The sequence below is a fragment of the Apis cerana genome, linkage group LG5 (genome assembly GCF_029169275.1).
Source record: "Apis cerana isolate GH-2021 linkage group LG5, AcerK_1.0, whole genome shotgun sequence".
NCBI lineage: Eukaryota > Metazoa > Arthropoda > Insecta > Hymenoptera > Apidae > Apis > Apis cerana.
This window is the reverse complement of record NC_083856.1, coordinates 11268232-11284433: the sequence shown is the minus strand read 5'-3', so window position 1 is coordinate 11284433 and position 16202 is coordinate 11268232. Positions and strand designations below refer to the sequence as shown.

Sequence of the window (16202 nt, the reverse complement as noted above, 5' to 3'; positions counted from 1 at the left end):
AAGAGGAATATCCCCGGCTTTTGTTTGTTTCGATCATGCATCGAAAGTTTGGCAACCGTCCACTCGCGCAGGCCAAGATTCTGCTTTCCTTATCCCAAAGCGTTGGCCAAAATTCAAACTGTCGGAAGAATCGAAAAGATTCGAATATTCGAGCAGTTGGGAAGGATTATTTCGTAGATCCAGCGTTTCTATGCGGTCAGGTTTTTGGAAACAAGCATGAAAAATCATTACGAGGCGTTATTTGATTATTCGACGGTGCAAAATGGTTGATGGATCGACGAGGGAAGATTGATATATTTGTTCTCGCCACCGATAATATTTATCACGTTATCAAGTTCACTCTGCAAGAATCGTCTCTCAATTTTTCAGCTTCGACGTGTATGCATCTTGGAATATGAAAAAAGGGAGGAAGGAAAGGAAAGGGAAGAAGGTCGACGCGAGTGAAATCAAGTACAAGCCCGATATTGACTCGCCGTTAATAAAATGGCGATATTAAATTATCGAGAGAGCACAATATTACCTCGATATCGGATAAATGTTTAATATGCGGATACCAGCCGTAATCGATACGGAACGAATAAAGATACAATTTCTCGCCACGTGTATCCACGTTGATCAACGCGTATAATTTGTTGACTTACGAAACGCCACTCGAATTTCGTCCAAGTTGTTCTCGCAAGAACTATCCTTTCGGCGCGAAAAAAATTAGAATCCCTGTTTATCCGAGATTCTCTCTCCTTTCTTTCCAGAGGGAGAGAGCCGGCATCGGCGTCCAACAGCTGCTAATGAACTCCATTGAAATGAATCGTCGAACCGATAATAATTAGCGTTCTCCGGCTCCTCCTCGGCTGGCTCTTTCAGCTCTCCGTCCCTCGAACGCGAAAATGGCGGAATCGTAATTACAAAGCGGCGGGCGGCCGCCGAGAGAAACATAGGTGGTCGGTTTTCGGAAAAGGGTAGCGAAGGCCCGAACCAGGCTTTGCCAGTGACAGGTAGATGAAAAGCCTCGTTAAAATGTCCGCGATTCCGGGGATACGTGGCACGATGGGAGTTACGTCAGGGGAGTTGAAACGGCGGTCTAAGCATCGGCGGACTAAGTTACCGCTCCGCAGACGAGAGCTTGATGCACGAACTAATTAAACAGAAATTTAATACGGAGGATTAATCCGCCCGATATCCCGTTCCAAATGGAATCTCGCTCGCGAGGGGGGGCTTCTCTCTCCTCTGTTTAACCAAATTATCGAAATGGAACGGATCGAATCGGGGATAAAAATTGGTCGCACAAGTGGGTGCGTTTAAACGAAGATCCATTACAGGAATTGCGCGCACGCGTGATGTCCGCGCTTCACGGCTTAATTACGAGCCCGTCACGTGGCTCGTTATACCAATTACCAATATCGTCGATATTTAAATAAACTCCGTTTTCCAGCCCGATAAACAGTCGGTCGAATTTTCCAAACGACTCGTTTATACGCGCCTATGCTAACGAAGTTTATTTGCTCGAACACACCCAATGATCTTTAATAAACACGGCACGGAAATGAGAGTCGGTCGGCATTCGAAGAATTAAACGAAAACGCGATCGATTCGTTTTTCCATTCTCTCTTTTACCTCCTCCTCGATCCATTCGTGCTCGAGTCGAGTTATTCGGATATTATTTACCGAGAATCGACAGCCATCTCGATGATACGGATATTTTCCATATCGGGACCACGACTTTCCCACCCCTCGACATCTGCTCCAACTCGCAAATTTGTCGCGACAGTCCGGGGAGCGGAAATGGAGGGTAATACGCGTGAAATTCAAACTTTCTCGCGTCATCTTCGGACGTTGAACGATTTTTCCTTAGCTCGTCGAACAAGTTTGACCAGTCGATGGCTTTTGTACGCACGAAGGGACGGAAGATATAATCGTTGTTGCACACGTATTAATCTCCAGTCGATCTTGGATTCCTCCCGGATGTGGTTCCGCAGTCGGAACAATTATCGCGGGGGATGAGCGTGAAAAATTCACACAAGTGACGCGCCGTAATTGGGAACCTTGCCCCCCTCAACGATCGACGTGATTACTCGATCCAATTCGGTGGAAAAAGCCGAGCCTCTCTAATGAGCGGAACAATTTCCGCCTACGCAACTCGTGTCCTACACAAATCTGCTCTCCAACGGAAGGAGAACTCCTTCCTTCTCGATTTATCGCTTTATTTAAAGGGAGGGGAAGGAGGACGCCACGCGTTTTCCGAGTTTTCTCGATCGTATCATTATTATCATTTGTGGGATCGAGAAAGGAGACGCGATAATTAGGGAAGAAAAGGTAGAAAAAGGTCGATGGGAGCAAGATTCGCTCGAGATATCGTTTCTTGACACGCGAGGGGAAGAGCTTTTACGAAAGGCGTTCGAAGATTCTTTTCAAATTTCCGCCGAGCGTCTCGATTCTCTAATGTATTCTCGCATTGGATCGATGGACGGGCGCATCTTGGAGAAAGAGAAAGGTTCGGGCGATGGGATGGATTTAAAGCGAACGATTTTCGAATCTCCTTCTCGACTCGTAGGTGACGTTTAGAGGCGTGGAATAATCAGATGTCCTTGGAAAAAAGTCGAGGAAAAACGACTCCTCTTAACGGTTGGTCGATCAAAAGAAGGGAGCATCCGGCGACACGCGCGAGAGTAGGTCAAACCGACTTTTCCGTATTCTTTCAACCGGTCTTCCGTTTCTCCCGCTCTCTCTTTCGTTCACGCCCTTCCTTCCTTCTCTTTGAAACCGACTAGGAAGACCTTTTCGTGCGTGTGAGAAATTCATCGAGGAAACGTCGGTAAATGTCACGCGAGCGTAATTTATTTATAAAGAGCGGTCGACTGGGGAAGAGAAACAAGTACATCTATCGCCTAGGTTCGTTGCTCTCTCTCTCTTTCTCTGCGAAGAGAGCACTTCGAGGGCGCGAAACTTCCTCTTTCTTTTCTCGACGCCGTGAGTCACCTCGCGTAACGAAACGCGTTTTACACACGGTCGGCCTCGAGCGCGGTCCAGAACGTAATAAAACCTTCCCCGCCCCTCGTCGTTGCGCTTCTTTGAGGATCCTCAGGTCGGCTAATGGAGGAAACATCGTCGAACCGAGTAATTCTTTCTCGAGAGAGGGAGGAATTTCGAGATCGAAGACCGTCGAGTAATCGGGTGGAATTTTGACGAAACTATTCGGGGAGCAACGTTTCCGGGATAAAAGAGATCGTCTAACGATCTGGTATTATGGAAAATCCGGCTTAATTAAAGATTATGAGGCGTGAAATGAATTCGGGTTCGGATTTTTCCTTTCCGCGAAACGGGCGAAAGGAACCAGCCGAGCAAGGCGAGTAATGGAGTAATGGAGTAAAGAGAAGACTCTTCGAAAAAGAAAGAAACTTGGGGAAAAAAAACAAAACGCCCAATTTCCAGGTCGTCATTTGAAATAAAATATTTTCGCGCGGACTCCATTCTTTTTCGAATCTGAGACGTGAAAGGGATTTTTCGTTCGAGATCGCACGTATGCATCGTGGCCAGCTATACTTGACGTCCATTTGTCTCAAAGATCGGGATTTACTTGCTGGAAAGAGACGAAGAAAGTTAAAATTGCAGCATGCTCTTTTCCCTTCTCTCGGAAAACAGCGTGTACACGAGGGAGGAGGGGATTAAAAGGTTCGGTTCGTCGTCGAACGGTCGTCTCATTAAAGCTGCACGAGCAGCCGTGCCCGACGCAACGAATCCATTATTGAATCGCGTCCTGTTCACGCGCCTCCAACGATAATTACACGTTTCCACCGACCACTGGATACTTTTCTCGCGGATCCCCCAATTTCGCCGCATTCAGCCGCGACGGGGCTGGCCTGGCTTCCCAACTTTCAATTTTCAATTCATCGGCGCCGCGCAACTTTGCCAGAAATATTTAACGCCGTAACTACCGCTTCTGCGACACAATTCGCCCTCGTTCCCGGGGCAAATTTATACACACCGCGTCTACGCGAAAATCCTGGATAAATTTTTCAAATCGAAATGGTCGGCGACCATCGCGGCGGGGCGTGGTACATAATTCATGGCGTGCAAACGAGGTCGGCCAAGATTCTCGAAACGCCGGGATGAGGGTAAAATTTATCCCTTATTCCGAATACAAATACGAGCGGTTGGAGAAGGGGGGAATTAGAATTGAAATTCGATCTTCGCGACCAATTTCCCCCTCTGCCGATACTACCAAAAACAGGCAAGGTGAAATTTTCGAGAAAGGGGGAAAATTCGGGGAACGCTCGGTATCGGCGCTCCATCTGGGAAACAATCGGGAGAGATACAGCCGGCGCTTATCGCGACACGGAATGGGCCGCATCGATTAAAAGTAACTGCATCCCGGCTATTCGCCGTGAATTATCAACGGGGGCTAATTGATTCCTAATCACTGGGAACGAGCGGCCGAATTCATTTATTCGATCGAGCTGAACGGGCCTATAATCGGCGCGCGTTTATCTCGTCTCTCGACGGGTATAAAAACGAGGGACATGAAATAGTCGTTCCTTTCCAATCCCGAATTTTTCCCTCGAACGATCGAGGAGGGTTGGGTGTTTTCGGAGCCGGTGTCAACTGCGACACGGAGCGGAGCGCATTAAACGGGCGTTTTCGAGTTTGCTCGTTAATATTCCGCGTATATTTAATTCAGCAGCATAATTAATTTCGTTGAACAGCCGGAGGGGGAGAGGAAGAGTAGCGGCGGTTTTTCTTTGTGCCCGTCCAAGCTTCGAGCCAACTTTAATCGAGCGAAAAGCGCTCACCAACACGTAGCATCGGGATCCAGCCTCGTGTAAAAGCGGGTGTTGTTAGGGGGAAGAGAGAGAGGCGAGGCTGCCTCGAAGCGAGAGGGGAAACGCTTTCCTCGATCTCCTCGACTCGACAACGACTTTGTCGAATTTTTTTCTATAGGGAAGCAAGCGGGCTGACCGAGTAGCGAATCCATCGAACGAGGAAACGATGAGATTAATCGATCCGAGCGAAAATTGATTTGAATATCGATACTTAAATATCTCGTCACATTCGCGGGGAAAAAAGAGAAATATATCTTTCGCGATTCGAAATGCGACAGCTAAAATTAAGCATATGATACGTTTCCTTTTCGCGCCGGGAGGAAGCGTTCGTAATTAATCCGCATTGGAAGGCTCCTCGTTCGAAAGAAATCGAACGCCTAGCTCTCCCCTTTCCGCAATTTCCACTTCTCCGGTTTTTCGCCTCCCCCCGTTTCCCCCCGGCTGTTGCCGCTCCGAATCGAGCGGGATCGAAGGTCGTTTGGAAACTCGAGACGAGCAATTACCCCGATTTTCCTCGCTCCTCTCGGCCGAGAAAAGGCGGCTTCGGATTCGCAAAAAGATTTTCTTCGCTTCTCTCTCGAAGGAAAAAATTGTAAATCGCCTGGTGACGAACGGTGTTCGGAATCGAGGAGGGCAGCGTGTTTCCCCCTTTCCTTCGCCCTTTTGCTCTCCTCTGGGTAAAAGTGGCTCGTCGATGCTAATAATTGCGGTGGAGAGACAAGTTATCGAGGAAGAAGAGTCCTTGGATTTGTCCCTTAATTGGGCGAAAAGGAAGGCTTCTCTCCGCGCCGAAACATCCCCGTGATTATGAATATTAATTTATCAAATATTATAAATACTTGTTGCTCGTGTGATTAGAATTCGCAATTCGATGGACGCTGTTCGATCCGAGCTTTTATCTCGAATTAAATAACACTCGGAGCTGATGAATAATTCAGCCCTCGGAGCGGCTTTGGAAAGAAAGAAGTATAGAGGAAATTGGAGGGACGCTAACGAGGAAACGACGAATAATCGTTGGCAGAGGGACGATCGAGCCGGAAGACGGCGCTTCGGGTGGAGATGGCCTGCGATAAATTCGAGGGTGGCCGCACGAAAGGGCCCGATATTATTAGTTTACGAGAACAGTGACCAAACTATAGACGGGCGGGCGCTAAAATGGACGCTGGGGTAGTTGGTTAGTCGGAGGGCGGTTAGGGCGGTCGAGTAGCCGGCACCCTGGTTGTTTATGCCTCATTAGCCGCAGTAGTTGCGTCAGTGCCCTTAACCGTCCCACGAATCGAGCTCTCCTCCATCCATAGCGACCCTGCTCATCCGATATTCCGATTGACTCGGTTTGCCTCGTTTCGAGATCAAACGCGCTACTCGTTTATTTATACGCGCGTGCATGCACAAAAATATCCCGCTCAAGGATACTTTTCATCCGCCAGTTTGCAAATTTTGCAAATAGTCTTTGATCGTTTTATACTTGGTATAAATTGCGAATCTCGAGTCGAACGAGATAAGAGAAGCGATAGAGATCGTTAACGGAGTCGCGACGATCGAAACGATGGATCGAGGAGTTTGAATTTTTAATTGATTTCATTCTCCTCCTTTGGTTGCTCGCGAAGAGAGCATCGAAGCAGGCCTTTTTTCGCTCAAGCTTTCAAACGAGTGTACTTTGAAACGAGTCGCTGACGAGTTACCAAGCGAAATGGCTGTTCGTTATCTATCGCGTTCACGCGAAACTCTACTTCTCGATCCAAACCGCAACCTCCTCCCGACTGAAATTTCTCTCTTATTCTTTATCTCGATCGAACGGAGTTTGAAACGAAGTCGTCGATTGGAAGGAAAAGACAAAGGAAGCCTCGATCGACAAACGCGTACGCGCGTAATTACGGCATCGTCAAAGTGTAGGGGGGGGATATCGCGAATATTTTGTAATTAAACAGAAATAGAGACCGCGAGCCGTTGATTCATCGCCTCGTATTGTGGCGGGAATGTTTCGCAATTAAACGAGGTTGCATCACCGTGGCAACGAGACATCGACGACGGACGGACAGAGAGAGAGAGAGAGGGAGAGAAAGAAGGAAGCAGAAACGAAACTCACCGTGGTCGAACCCGGTGGGACGTTGTTACGAGACTCGTGATTATTAATGGTAACGACCGATAATGATTTCAGGGGGATAAAAATCTCGCGATCGCGCGACAGCTTTTCCCTCCTTGTCTCTCGTCGAGTGTGGCCAACGGGAACGGCCGTTCTCCCGGGGGAGAGGGTAACGACAGAAAAAACTTTCCCGAAACAACACCTATATCGGCGTAATTTTTTGAAATGCAGCCAGTAATTACTCGAAATGTATGCAAATACCCTTTCTCTCTCTCTCTCTCCTCATCCTCCGAGGAAATACACATCGATGGATAAATCGTCGAATGATGATTTAACGCTCGAATTACCGAAAGGATACTCGAGGAGAAATTGAAATGGAAAGAAGAATCGGAGAGAGAAATTTTCGAAATCCTCTCGATCGGTTGGAACAAAGTTTCGTAATTCGTTGCTTACCCGTTTTTCTCGGTTTCGCCATTCCGAAATCCTCATTACCCTTCCTCAGCCCTCCCCGTAATTAGTCCTGCGATCGAGATAAGCGAGGTATTCGACAAGACGGAACGAGTCGTATCGCTCGCTAGCTTCTCGACTCTAACCTCTTAATACCTTAATCCGCTTACGTCGTGACCAGATTTTACGCGCCCTGCCCGGATTACCAGCTATACCCCGTTTTAATCGCCCCATTTTATCCCCCCCCCCACCTTTAATTTCGCCTTTCAATTATCTTTACGACATCTTTTCTCGGCGCGCGAACCCTCGGTGCTCGATCGAGAATCCATCTCCGGCGAGAGAAGATGTATTCGCGCGTTTCTTCTCCCCTCCCTTCCCTTCTTCTTTTTGCCAACGGCGCCCGAAACTGAGATCGAACCCCGGCTGCTGTTAAATCAACGGCAACTAGTTAAGCGGACAGGCAGGCAACGGTGTGAAAAATTGCAACTGCCGGTGATAATAAGCGGGCAGGATTTATAAACAAGCTACGAAGAGAGTTGCGTTTCGACCGTGTCGGATATCCGCACGCGACACCGGGCGTGCGTTTGCTTCGAATCGACCTCTTTCTCGCGCGCGAGAGGGAGAGAGAGGACGATGCCCGGAAGGGGTTGCATCGGGAGTAACTCGTGCCGCGCTACTATTACTGTAAATACGCCGAGCGTGTGTTTCGTTCTAAGCCGGCGGAACTTTACGCGACGCGGCCGCGATGAAAACTGCAGCCCGGTTCTACGGAAATCGGCCCCCCCTTTCGCTCCGCGTTTCGAGCAATTACGAATTAAAGCCCGAGAGAAAGTCGCTTCCCCTCGCGTCGAGGTAAAAAGTGTTCAAAGCGTGTGCGTGTATGCGTGGAATTTAAATATTTGTTCCTCTTTTTCGCCCCGCCCTCCAGCGATTAACGATGGCAATTTAAAACTGAAGAAAAGAGAAAATCTTGGTATTTAGTAAGGCTTATCGAGTCATCGCGCTGTCTTTCTTCGCGCCAGTGACCCGAGGAATATGCTGGGCCGCGTTGGAGAGATCGATAATCGAGCGACGAATTTGAAGAGTAAGCGGTATCGTTGAAACGTGGAATTTTAGAAAACTCGAATCCCTCCTCGTTGACTCCCTTCACCCGATACAGGAAACGAGTTAATCATCCGTGCTGTCTCGACGTCCAAACTCTTTGCTCATTAGTGGGATTCCATTGTTCACGCTCGTGATACGTATATATATACGGAGTTGTATAAAACGGGAGGGTTGAATTGCTCTCGGAACTATTCGATCGCGGCGACACAATGGATGAAATATGAAATGCATTACGGTAAATAGATTTCGACGGTCGTCGATCACCACGCAAATACCATTGTCGCGCGGGCAATAATTGTCCGTTGCCCCTTGTTTTATCGTTCGAAATCGTAGCCTATCGAAGCGACGTTTAATCCCGAGTTGTACGAAGGATCGAGAAGAAGAAGAAGAAAACGGCGGCTCACGTTTCGACCGAGTTTACGAGCCACGAGTGTATTTGCTCGTCGAAATCCATATGGCGACGGTTTACGGGTGACGTAAACGGGTTCTCGATCCGTCCTTGGCCCCTCCTGGTTTATGGTCCGGTTACTCGGCTGACGCGACCCTTTGCACGGAGAGAGAGGGGCCTCCCTTCGCTCCACCTCGTTTTTCTTTCATACGTGTGTATACACGTATGTATTCGGTTTATTCGGCATCGATGATCCGATCCGTGAAAATGAAAATACACGTCGGACCGCGTGAGAAGATCTATCGCGGGATTATTTATTCGGGAACAAATAACCGAAGCGTTGGCAATTTGCCCGGGAATAAATCACCGATAAACGGCGAATAAATTTTCTGCTTAGGTCGGAATCGTCGCGAGACGAGCGCGCAGAGTGTATTTTCGCGGGTGGGGCGCGTCTCGAAGCAAATATTGCTCGATTAATTCGAGTCGCGCGAAATAAATATTCCCGGAAGGAGGATATTCGGAGAGAGGCGGATTTGGCAGCGAGTCAAAGTTGGGAGCCGTGCGTGCTCCGACCTCACGATCGTTGATTATTTCTTCGTTGTCGGGGAAATTTGAACAGTCGAACAGCGAGCAAGTTTGCAAGCACGGGGAGCATTCGACTTACGACTCGAGTCGGGGGCCGCCCCTGTTCGCGCAATCGAGGCAAGTTCTAACCACCTAGTCGTACACATCCTAGCTCACTCCGGGGACCAAACAATTCGCCGCTATCTCCGGGAGTTTGAAGCTAGTTTCGGGCCTGGCGAGAGATAAGGCGCATCCAGGAGAAAGTGTACGGGATCGTGATTCCGCAGCGCGAGGATCAGGATTCGTTTTGATACGGTTCGGCCATTTCCACGTGAAAGCCGGACGACGTCCAGCCCGGAGCGGGACGTGCCTGGCCGTAATTCGAGCGGATAAGGGGGAAGGTGGCGGCGGCAAAGTCCACAAGGAGCGCGAATGAGAAAGCCGTGTAAAAAGGATCCCGGGGATTGAGATGACAGAGGCCGCGACGGGGCACGGCCGTGAACGTGATTCCTGCCCGATGCTCGATCCAACTGTACACACACGTATATATATATATACACACACATCTCGTTGGAAGAAGCGGCACTTAACTCCTCCTCGGGTTAAACTGTGTGCCGGACGTGACGTGGTTCCCGCCCCTCGAGTTCGAAGGAATCGATCCGTTCGAGCGGGCAAGAAAGATAAGAGGGAACGAAACGGCGCGCTTAATTAGGGCGGCAGATTTCGAGGCAGGCGATCGCGCGATGCGCAAGAATTCGGGGGTGGGTCGGTGGCGGGCGATAAGCCGACTCGTCGGATCGGGTCGAATCGAGTCCGAGAGGGTGGAATGGCAGGGCTGGAATAGCTGGCGGCAATTATAACGTTGTACGAGGCCCGAGCAGTAAATAATGGGTTTTGGGCTTGTCCGGTATTCAGCCAGAGCGTCAATCACCCTCAATCAGTTAGCGGGCTCTGGCTGCGACCTAAATCAGAGGGCGCGGGAGGGAATACGGAGAGATGGAGATAAACGGGAGGGACGGAGGTGGAGGAGGAGCTCGATATCGGTCGGCCAGAGTGTCAGTCGATAAAGGGTGAATGACAAAGTGGGGGGAGAAGGATCTATCATCCTGGGATAAATTTTACGCATTGAAAATCCGACAATGGAAGGTGGTGGACCGGTTAATTCGAGAAAATCGTCGCTTCGGGACGAGTGGCGCGACCCACGGTGTGTTCGGCACGGAGATTTTCTCTCCCCGCTTCGAGTTTTTTGGTGGATCGCCAAACGTTCTCCCTTCGCGTTATCCGTCCTATTATTTTCCCTTCTCCGCCGCGGCCGAGACGAAAATAACCGGGCTCGATTAACCGTATCGAGCCGTGAAATCCCTGGGAATCTCTCCTCCATCCAGACTCGTCGTGTAATAAATTTAAACCGTGTCCGTGATATTCGATTTCCGAGGACGTCGTGTGCACTTACGTCCCCGTGTGTCCCCTCCCCCCGATGAAACTACATTAAGGGCAAATTATTCGGCGTAAAACAGTAAAATGTAAAAAGGTTTTGACGGACGAGACGAGCCGGGTGAAGCTTTTAAAAGCTCTCTTTAATCCCGGAGTCTGACCCCCGCCCCCCTCTCTCTCTCGTTCGATCGATTTTCATCGACTTTTACGCGTTTCCCCGTTCTTCTTCCCCTTCGTGACGGCCTTTCGCTTCGCAGCTCGATCAATCCATGCTGAAATCCAATTGCTCGGTCGTCGGAATAAATTCGTTTCACCCTTTGATACGCGGCGCGAGTATTTTCCTATCCCCTCTCCCTCGTTCACTTTTAATTACCGGCAAAGTTTAAATTTATTTCCGGGGTTGGATAACACAGGAAGAATATCTCCTAACCCTCGAATTACTCGACTTGCTATACGAGAGGCCGAAATTTATGAACGGAAGAGAGATCGCGTGGACGAGTTGAACGAACGAAAATTTTTACGAATTTCTTCTCCTTTGCCTCCTAGAAGGAATGCTCGCGCGAGTTGGTAACGATCTGGTTCCTAATTGTTTCCCAATTCGATATACGTCGAAACGTCTCTGTCGTCGAGGCGGCCCCTTTAATCGAGCCCCAAACTCGAGGGAACTTTCCTCGCATTGTCGTTCGCCTCCGGAGAGAATATTTCTTTCCTCCTCTCAAATTCCATCTACGATCCTTTCGTACTTGTGAGATACTCACGGTTAATGGAACGGCGCCGGACGTAAACGGCGGATGGCACGCGTCGAGGAGGAGGCGCAGTTTACACCGGCTCCGTGTACGGCAGCTGCGAATCCGAATTACGCCGCCCTCCCTCTAATCGAGGCCGACGAGGAGACATCCCGACCTGGCCGCGTTTAACCCTGGAAAACGCGGCTCGTCTGATCCGGGACGAATTCGATTACTTGGAAATGCTAATGAACATAAGGCGGTTCTGGTAGCGGAACTGGAAAAGGGAGAGAAGGGGACGTGTTCCGTGAGAAATTACGAAAAATAATCGTGGAAAATTATCATGAGAATGGGTTCGTGGTCGGCGAACAACAATGCCGTCTGCTCCCATCTGCATAACAATGTTTAGCCGTGAAAACAAAGCTCCGTGACGTAGCGGGTCGGAAAGAAAGAAAGGAAAAAAGTGACGTATTAACCAGACCCGCGCTTTTCGACATCCCGAATTCAGATTCGTCTCGTTCCGCGATTGCTCCGTCAACGCGCCGATAATTTCGAGCAATCTTTCGAGGAGGCGGAATTTCATCGGCGAACCTTGCCGAGGCGAGTATCGCGATAACGGAAAGAGCGATTGTCTGATGAAATTTTGTCAACGCGTCGCAGTCCCTCCGCGCTCTTATCGGCTCGTTCGTCAAAGGACGGTTTCATATTTGCCGAGCCACCTTTATTGTCGTAGTTTTCGTCGTCCCGTTGTCGAGAATTTCTCCTGCCTAGAGAGCAGTTTGCGAGGGAATTCAATTTATGAGCTCCCCTTCTCGCGAGCTCGGATCGGAGATGGGTTTTTATTTAATGGAAACAGTCGTACGCGAGCACGGAGAAGAGGTTGACGAGAGAAAATTACGAGCACCGTCTATATATATATATTCTTGTCGCGAATACGAATCGTCTTGGTCTTAATCGGGGAAGCTGGTCAATTTTGTTCGAAATCCGAACGAACGGGGAGGGAGGAGGAGAGAGAGAGCACGTCACGATAGCGTCACTCGCAACCGCGCGTCGTTATTTCCGCGCGTGCGAATATTCCGGAAACGTTCACGCCAACTTCGACGAGACTCATTGTCGCCGACAGCGCGGACGTTGAAAACAAATAGCTGGAAACGAAACGCTCTTCTTCTCCCGGAGGGAGAAGCCTTCGAATTTTCAGATCCGAAAGGGAGTATATTCGCTGGCATCGATGCGAAAATCGTTCCGTTTGTAATTACGATGGATGGAATACGCTCTGTTTGGAAAAAGGGAAGGAAAGGGAAGCTAAATCGATGCGAAATTTCACGGTCGCGCAGTATATATCCCGTGGTACGATATACCGACGCCTGCTTCCGCTCTTGTTTACTACCTTCGCTCGCGTTTGTCATTTTTACGGGGGAAAAAGGAAAGGAAAATGGCGGACGGTTGCTTTTAATCGTCCGTCTCTAATCACTTTGCAATTTTTCTTTTTCTTCGACCAACCGTGATTCACTCCTTTGGAAAAGGCGTGTGTATAAATTTGTAAAAGCTCGAACACCGAAACAAGTTGGCGAAAACGTCGCGAAATTAGGCGAGCAATAAATAAAGGAGGAGGAGGAGGGATACGATATTCTCGAAGGAGACGCGAGCGGAGTAAATGGTGGATGGTCTCCATTTATTTCGCCGCTATTTATCCTTTGCCCGGAGGACATGCATCATTTTTACGAGGAAAACGCGAAGCCAGAGAGAGAGAGAGAGAGAGAGGAGAAGGTAGAGGTTGCGGTGGAAAAGCAACGTAAATGGGGCAAAACGTTAATAAAAAGGGAAAAAGTGGCCTCCCTCTACGTAATTGCGCGCGTGGAATATAGATGGTCCGTTTGCATACGGATAAAAGGGTTGATCGAAAAGACAAAGTTTCGACGAAAAGTTTTACGCAAGGTTATCGCCGTGGTGATTGGTTGCGGAGGGATGGAAGGTCGAAAAACTTAATTAACGAAGAGAAAGGTCGGGTTGCTGTATATTTAGCCTTCGGCCGGAGGGCATGTATCATTTTTACGAGACGAGCAGAAGGGTTGCTGGGATGTCAAGTAAGGGAAAGGTGGAAGACGGGGGAGATAAAACGTTTCGTAAAACAGACGTCGAATCCGTATCACTCGGTGGCGCGTCGACGCGGATCGTGGAATGAGCTTCCTTGCCGCACCTAACCGTGTCCCCTTGGCCGACATTCCAAGTGTCGCTTTTTATTTTTACCATTTCTCGCCCTCTTTTTCTCTCTTTCGCGCATATATTCTCCCCTTCTCGCGAAAATCGTTACGCGATCTTTCGAAAACAGCGCGTCGATTCTCCACAGGCGAAATAATATCGTTCGCAACAAAGGGCGAGGATTATATTTTAACACGTTTCGATAATAAACGTTTTTTTCTTCGTAAAAAAGGGAAGGGAAGAGAAAAAAAACTGCCGGCCGAAACTTTATCTTCGCGATTCTTGGCGTTTCTTCGGGGAAAAATTGTTTCCGGAGGAGTTTGGAAATCTTTAAAAATATGCGCGAATCGATTCTCTTTCGCTGCTTTCTTTCATCGCTATTTTTCATCGTCGTCCGTTGAAAAGTTTTCTCGCGAGAGTAATTTTTACGGGAACCAGTCGACGTAAACGCGAAGAATCGCGAAACCCCCTAATTACGGTATGGTGCGTTACATGGAACCTGTGCTAATGCTACATAATTATGGCTCGTTAAACCTTCGTTCCGTAAGCGGTATTTCGCTTGATATTTCCCTCTTTTCTGTTCCCCCCCCTCCTTTTTTTCCATTTCCATCTCTTTTTACCGTCCGTTATAACGCGGATGTTTTTAACGGCAATATTCGTTAATGAATATCACAGAGCGAAACGGTGACTGTTTAAAATTTTCGTTTCGTTTTCAAGACGATACGATCGACCGAATCCATCGAATCCGGAGCGGCGAGTTTACGAGACGTTTATGAAATATTGAAAAAAAAAGAAAAAAGAAGAAAGAAAGAAAAATAGGATGGAGCATTTATCGGGACAGAAACGAGCGGGAACGTTTTATCGCTCGATTTTAATCGTTATTTTATTATAATGCCTTTTATTAAATTTGCAGCGAGAAGCGATTAATAATTTATATTATTTATTTAAAAAAGACGCGTATTCGACGAATAAAATAAATTAAAGGGGATTTTTGTTAAATACGCAAGATATGAATTAGGATGGATATCGGACGAATGTAAACGATATGACGCGATCGCTGTTCTCCTCCGTTCGAAAGAGCAAAACGATAATTTTCGCCCTTGCTTTTAATCCGTTCGATACGAAGTTCATCGATCTCCTACTTCCCCGTCCCTGCTTCCTCTTCGATCCTTCGTTCCGCGATTGCGTCGCGCAGCTTAGAAACGGCCACTCGGGCGGAAAAATTTTATCGCGGCTTGCCGCCGCTTAAAAATGACGTGCGCCGTGTCGACGAGTGCGTTAACGACTCCGCCACGATTTTATCGCCCGATCCGTAGCGGCGAGATGAAAAATGAGCTCGCGTTCACCTGGCTGTGCGAACCTTGCTTCGACCGGATTTTTTCGAACGAAGGATCGAGTTTAGCGAGGATATCGCGAGAGCGGCCGTCGTCGATTATGAGTGGTCGATGAGTGGGGAGGAGGTGGGGGGTAAAATCAACATTAACCAGCTTTCCAGGGGAAAGGTAAGCCGATGCTCGACATTGTGTTCCCTCGACAACGTGTACACGATACGGGGAAAATAATAATTACATTCCCGCTCGACAATGGGCCGGCCGATCGTCGAAAGTTATCCCTTTCCGAGCGAATAAATATCCCGTGATCGGAACCGAGAGAAAAGAAAACGATTCTCCGTGCACAAGCTCCGTATACGAACGATAAATTATGATTGGGAAACGGGTTCGATTCCGGCGGAATTCATCGCCAGTTTTTCCCGTTCCAATGGTTTCGAAAATCGAGAATTGTCCACGCGCGCGAAATACCCGACAATACGGAGGGGAGGGGGGCTAATTGCGTTATCTCTGGTCGGCCGCGCACCGATAATTATTTCATCGATTCGAAATAATTATATTCTCTAATAGGCGAGCAATAACAGGCGGGAGGTTGTGTAGGTGGCGGGTCGGTCGGCGAATACGAATCGTAATGGAGGCTCTGCCTCCTATCCGCGCCTGGCCAACCTCTTACAGCGAAACCTCTGCGCTCGAATTTCATCGGCTGGAAATTGCGATCGTTTCCTACATACGTATCGAATACCGCAGGCCGTTCCGCGGATTCTCGGGATTCCGGATGGAAGTCGGGCGTCCCGGCGGAAGAAAAAACGGAAGAGAGGGGGGGGAGGCGACTAGGGCGGGGAAGAGAGAAGCGGAAACGACAAAGACAAAGGGGGCGGCGGACAAGAAGTTTCCGCACCGTTACTCCGCCCATTCCGAAAGTCTCCAGGAATGCGAGCAATGCCGCTATATCGAGTATCTCTTTTCCTTTCGCTCTGACGCATCGCATCGCATCGTCGCGAACAGTGATTCGGAAGGATAGGCGCCATAAGTGGACGGAATTATTCTTTTTCGTTTTTTCAGCTTCTCTATATTAAAATGTGTATACAATATAGGAGAAGATGGAACGTATACGCG

At 48.7% G+C, this 16202-nt stretch overlaps 1 protein-coding gene across 8 annotated transcripts in view; it reads left to right on the top strand.

Annotated features, from left to right (window-relative positions):
• Positions 1 to 16202, top strand: part of LOC107997785 (nephrin) — a 153360-nt gene that overhangs the window by 78933 nt on the left and 58225 nt on the right. The window contains exon 1 of one of the 8 annotated variants that reach the window (XM_062075266.1): positions 7189 to 15260. The exons of the other annotated variants lie outside the window; for them this stretch is intronic. The gene's annotated coding sequence lies outside the window, so the exon portion shown is untranslated. Of the gene's footprint in view, positions 1 to 7188; positions 15261 to 16202 lie in introns of those variants that run through there. 8 annotated transcript variants of the gene reach the window in all.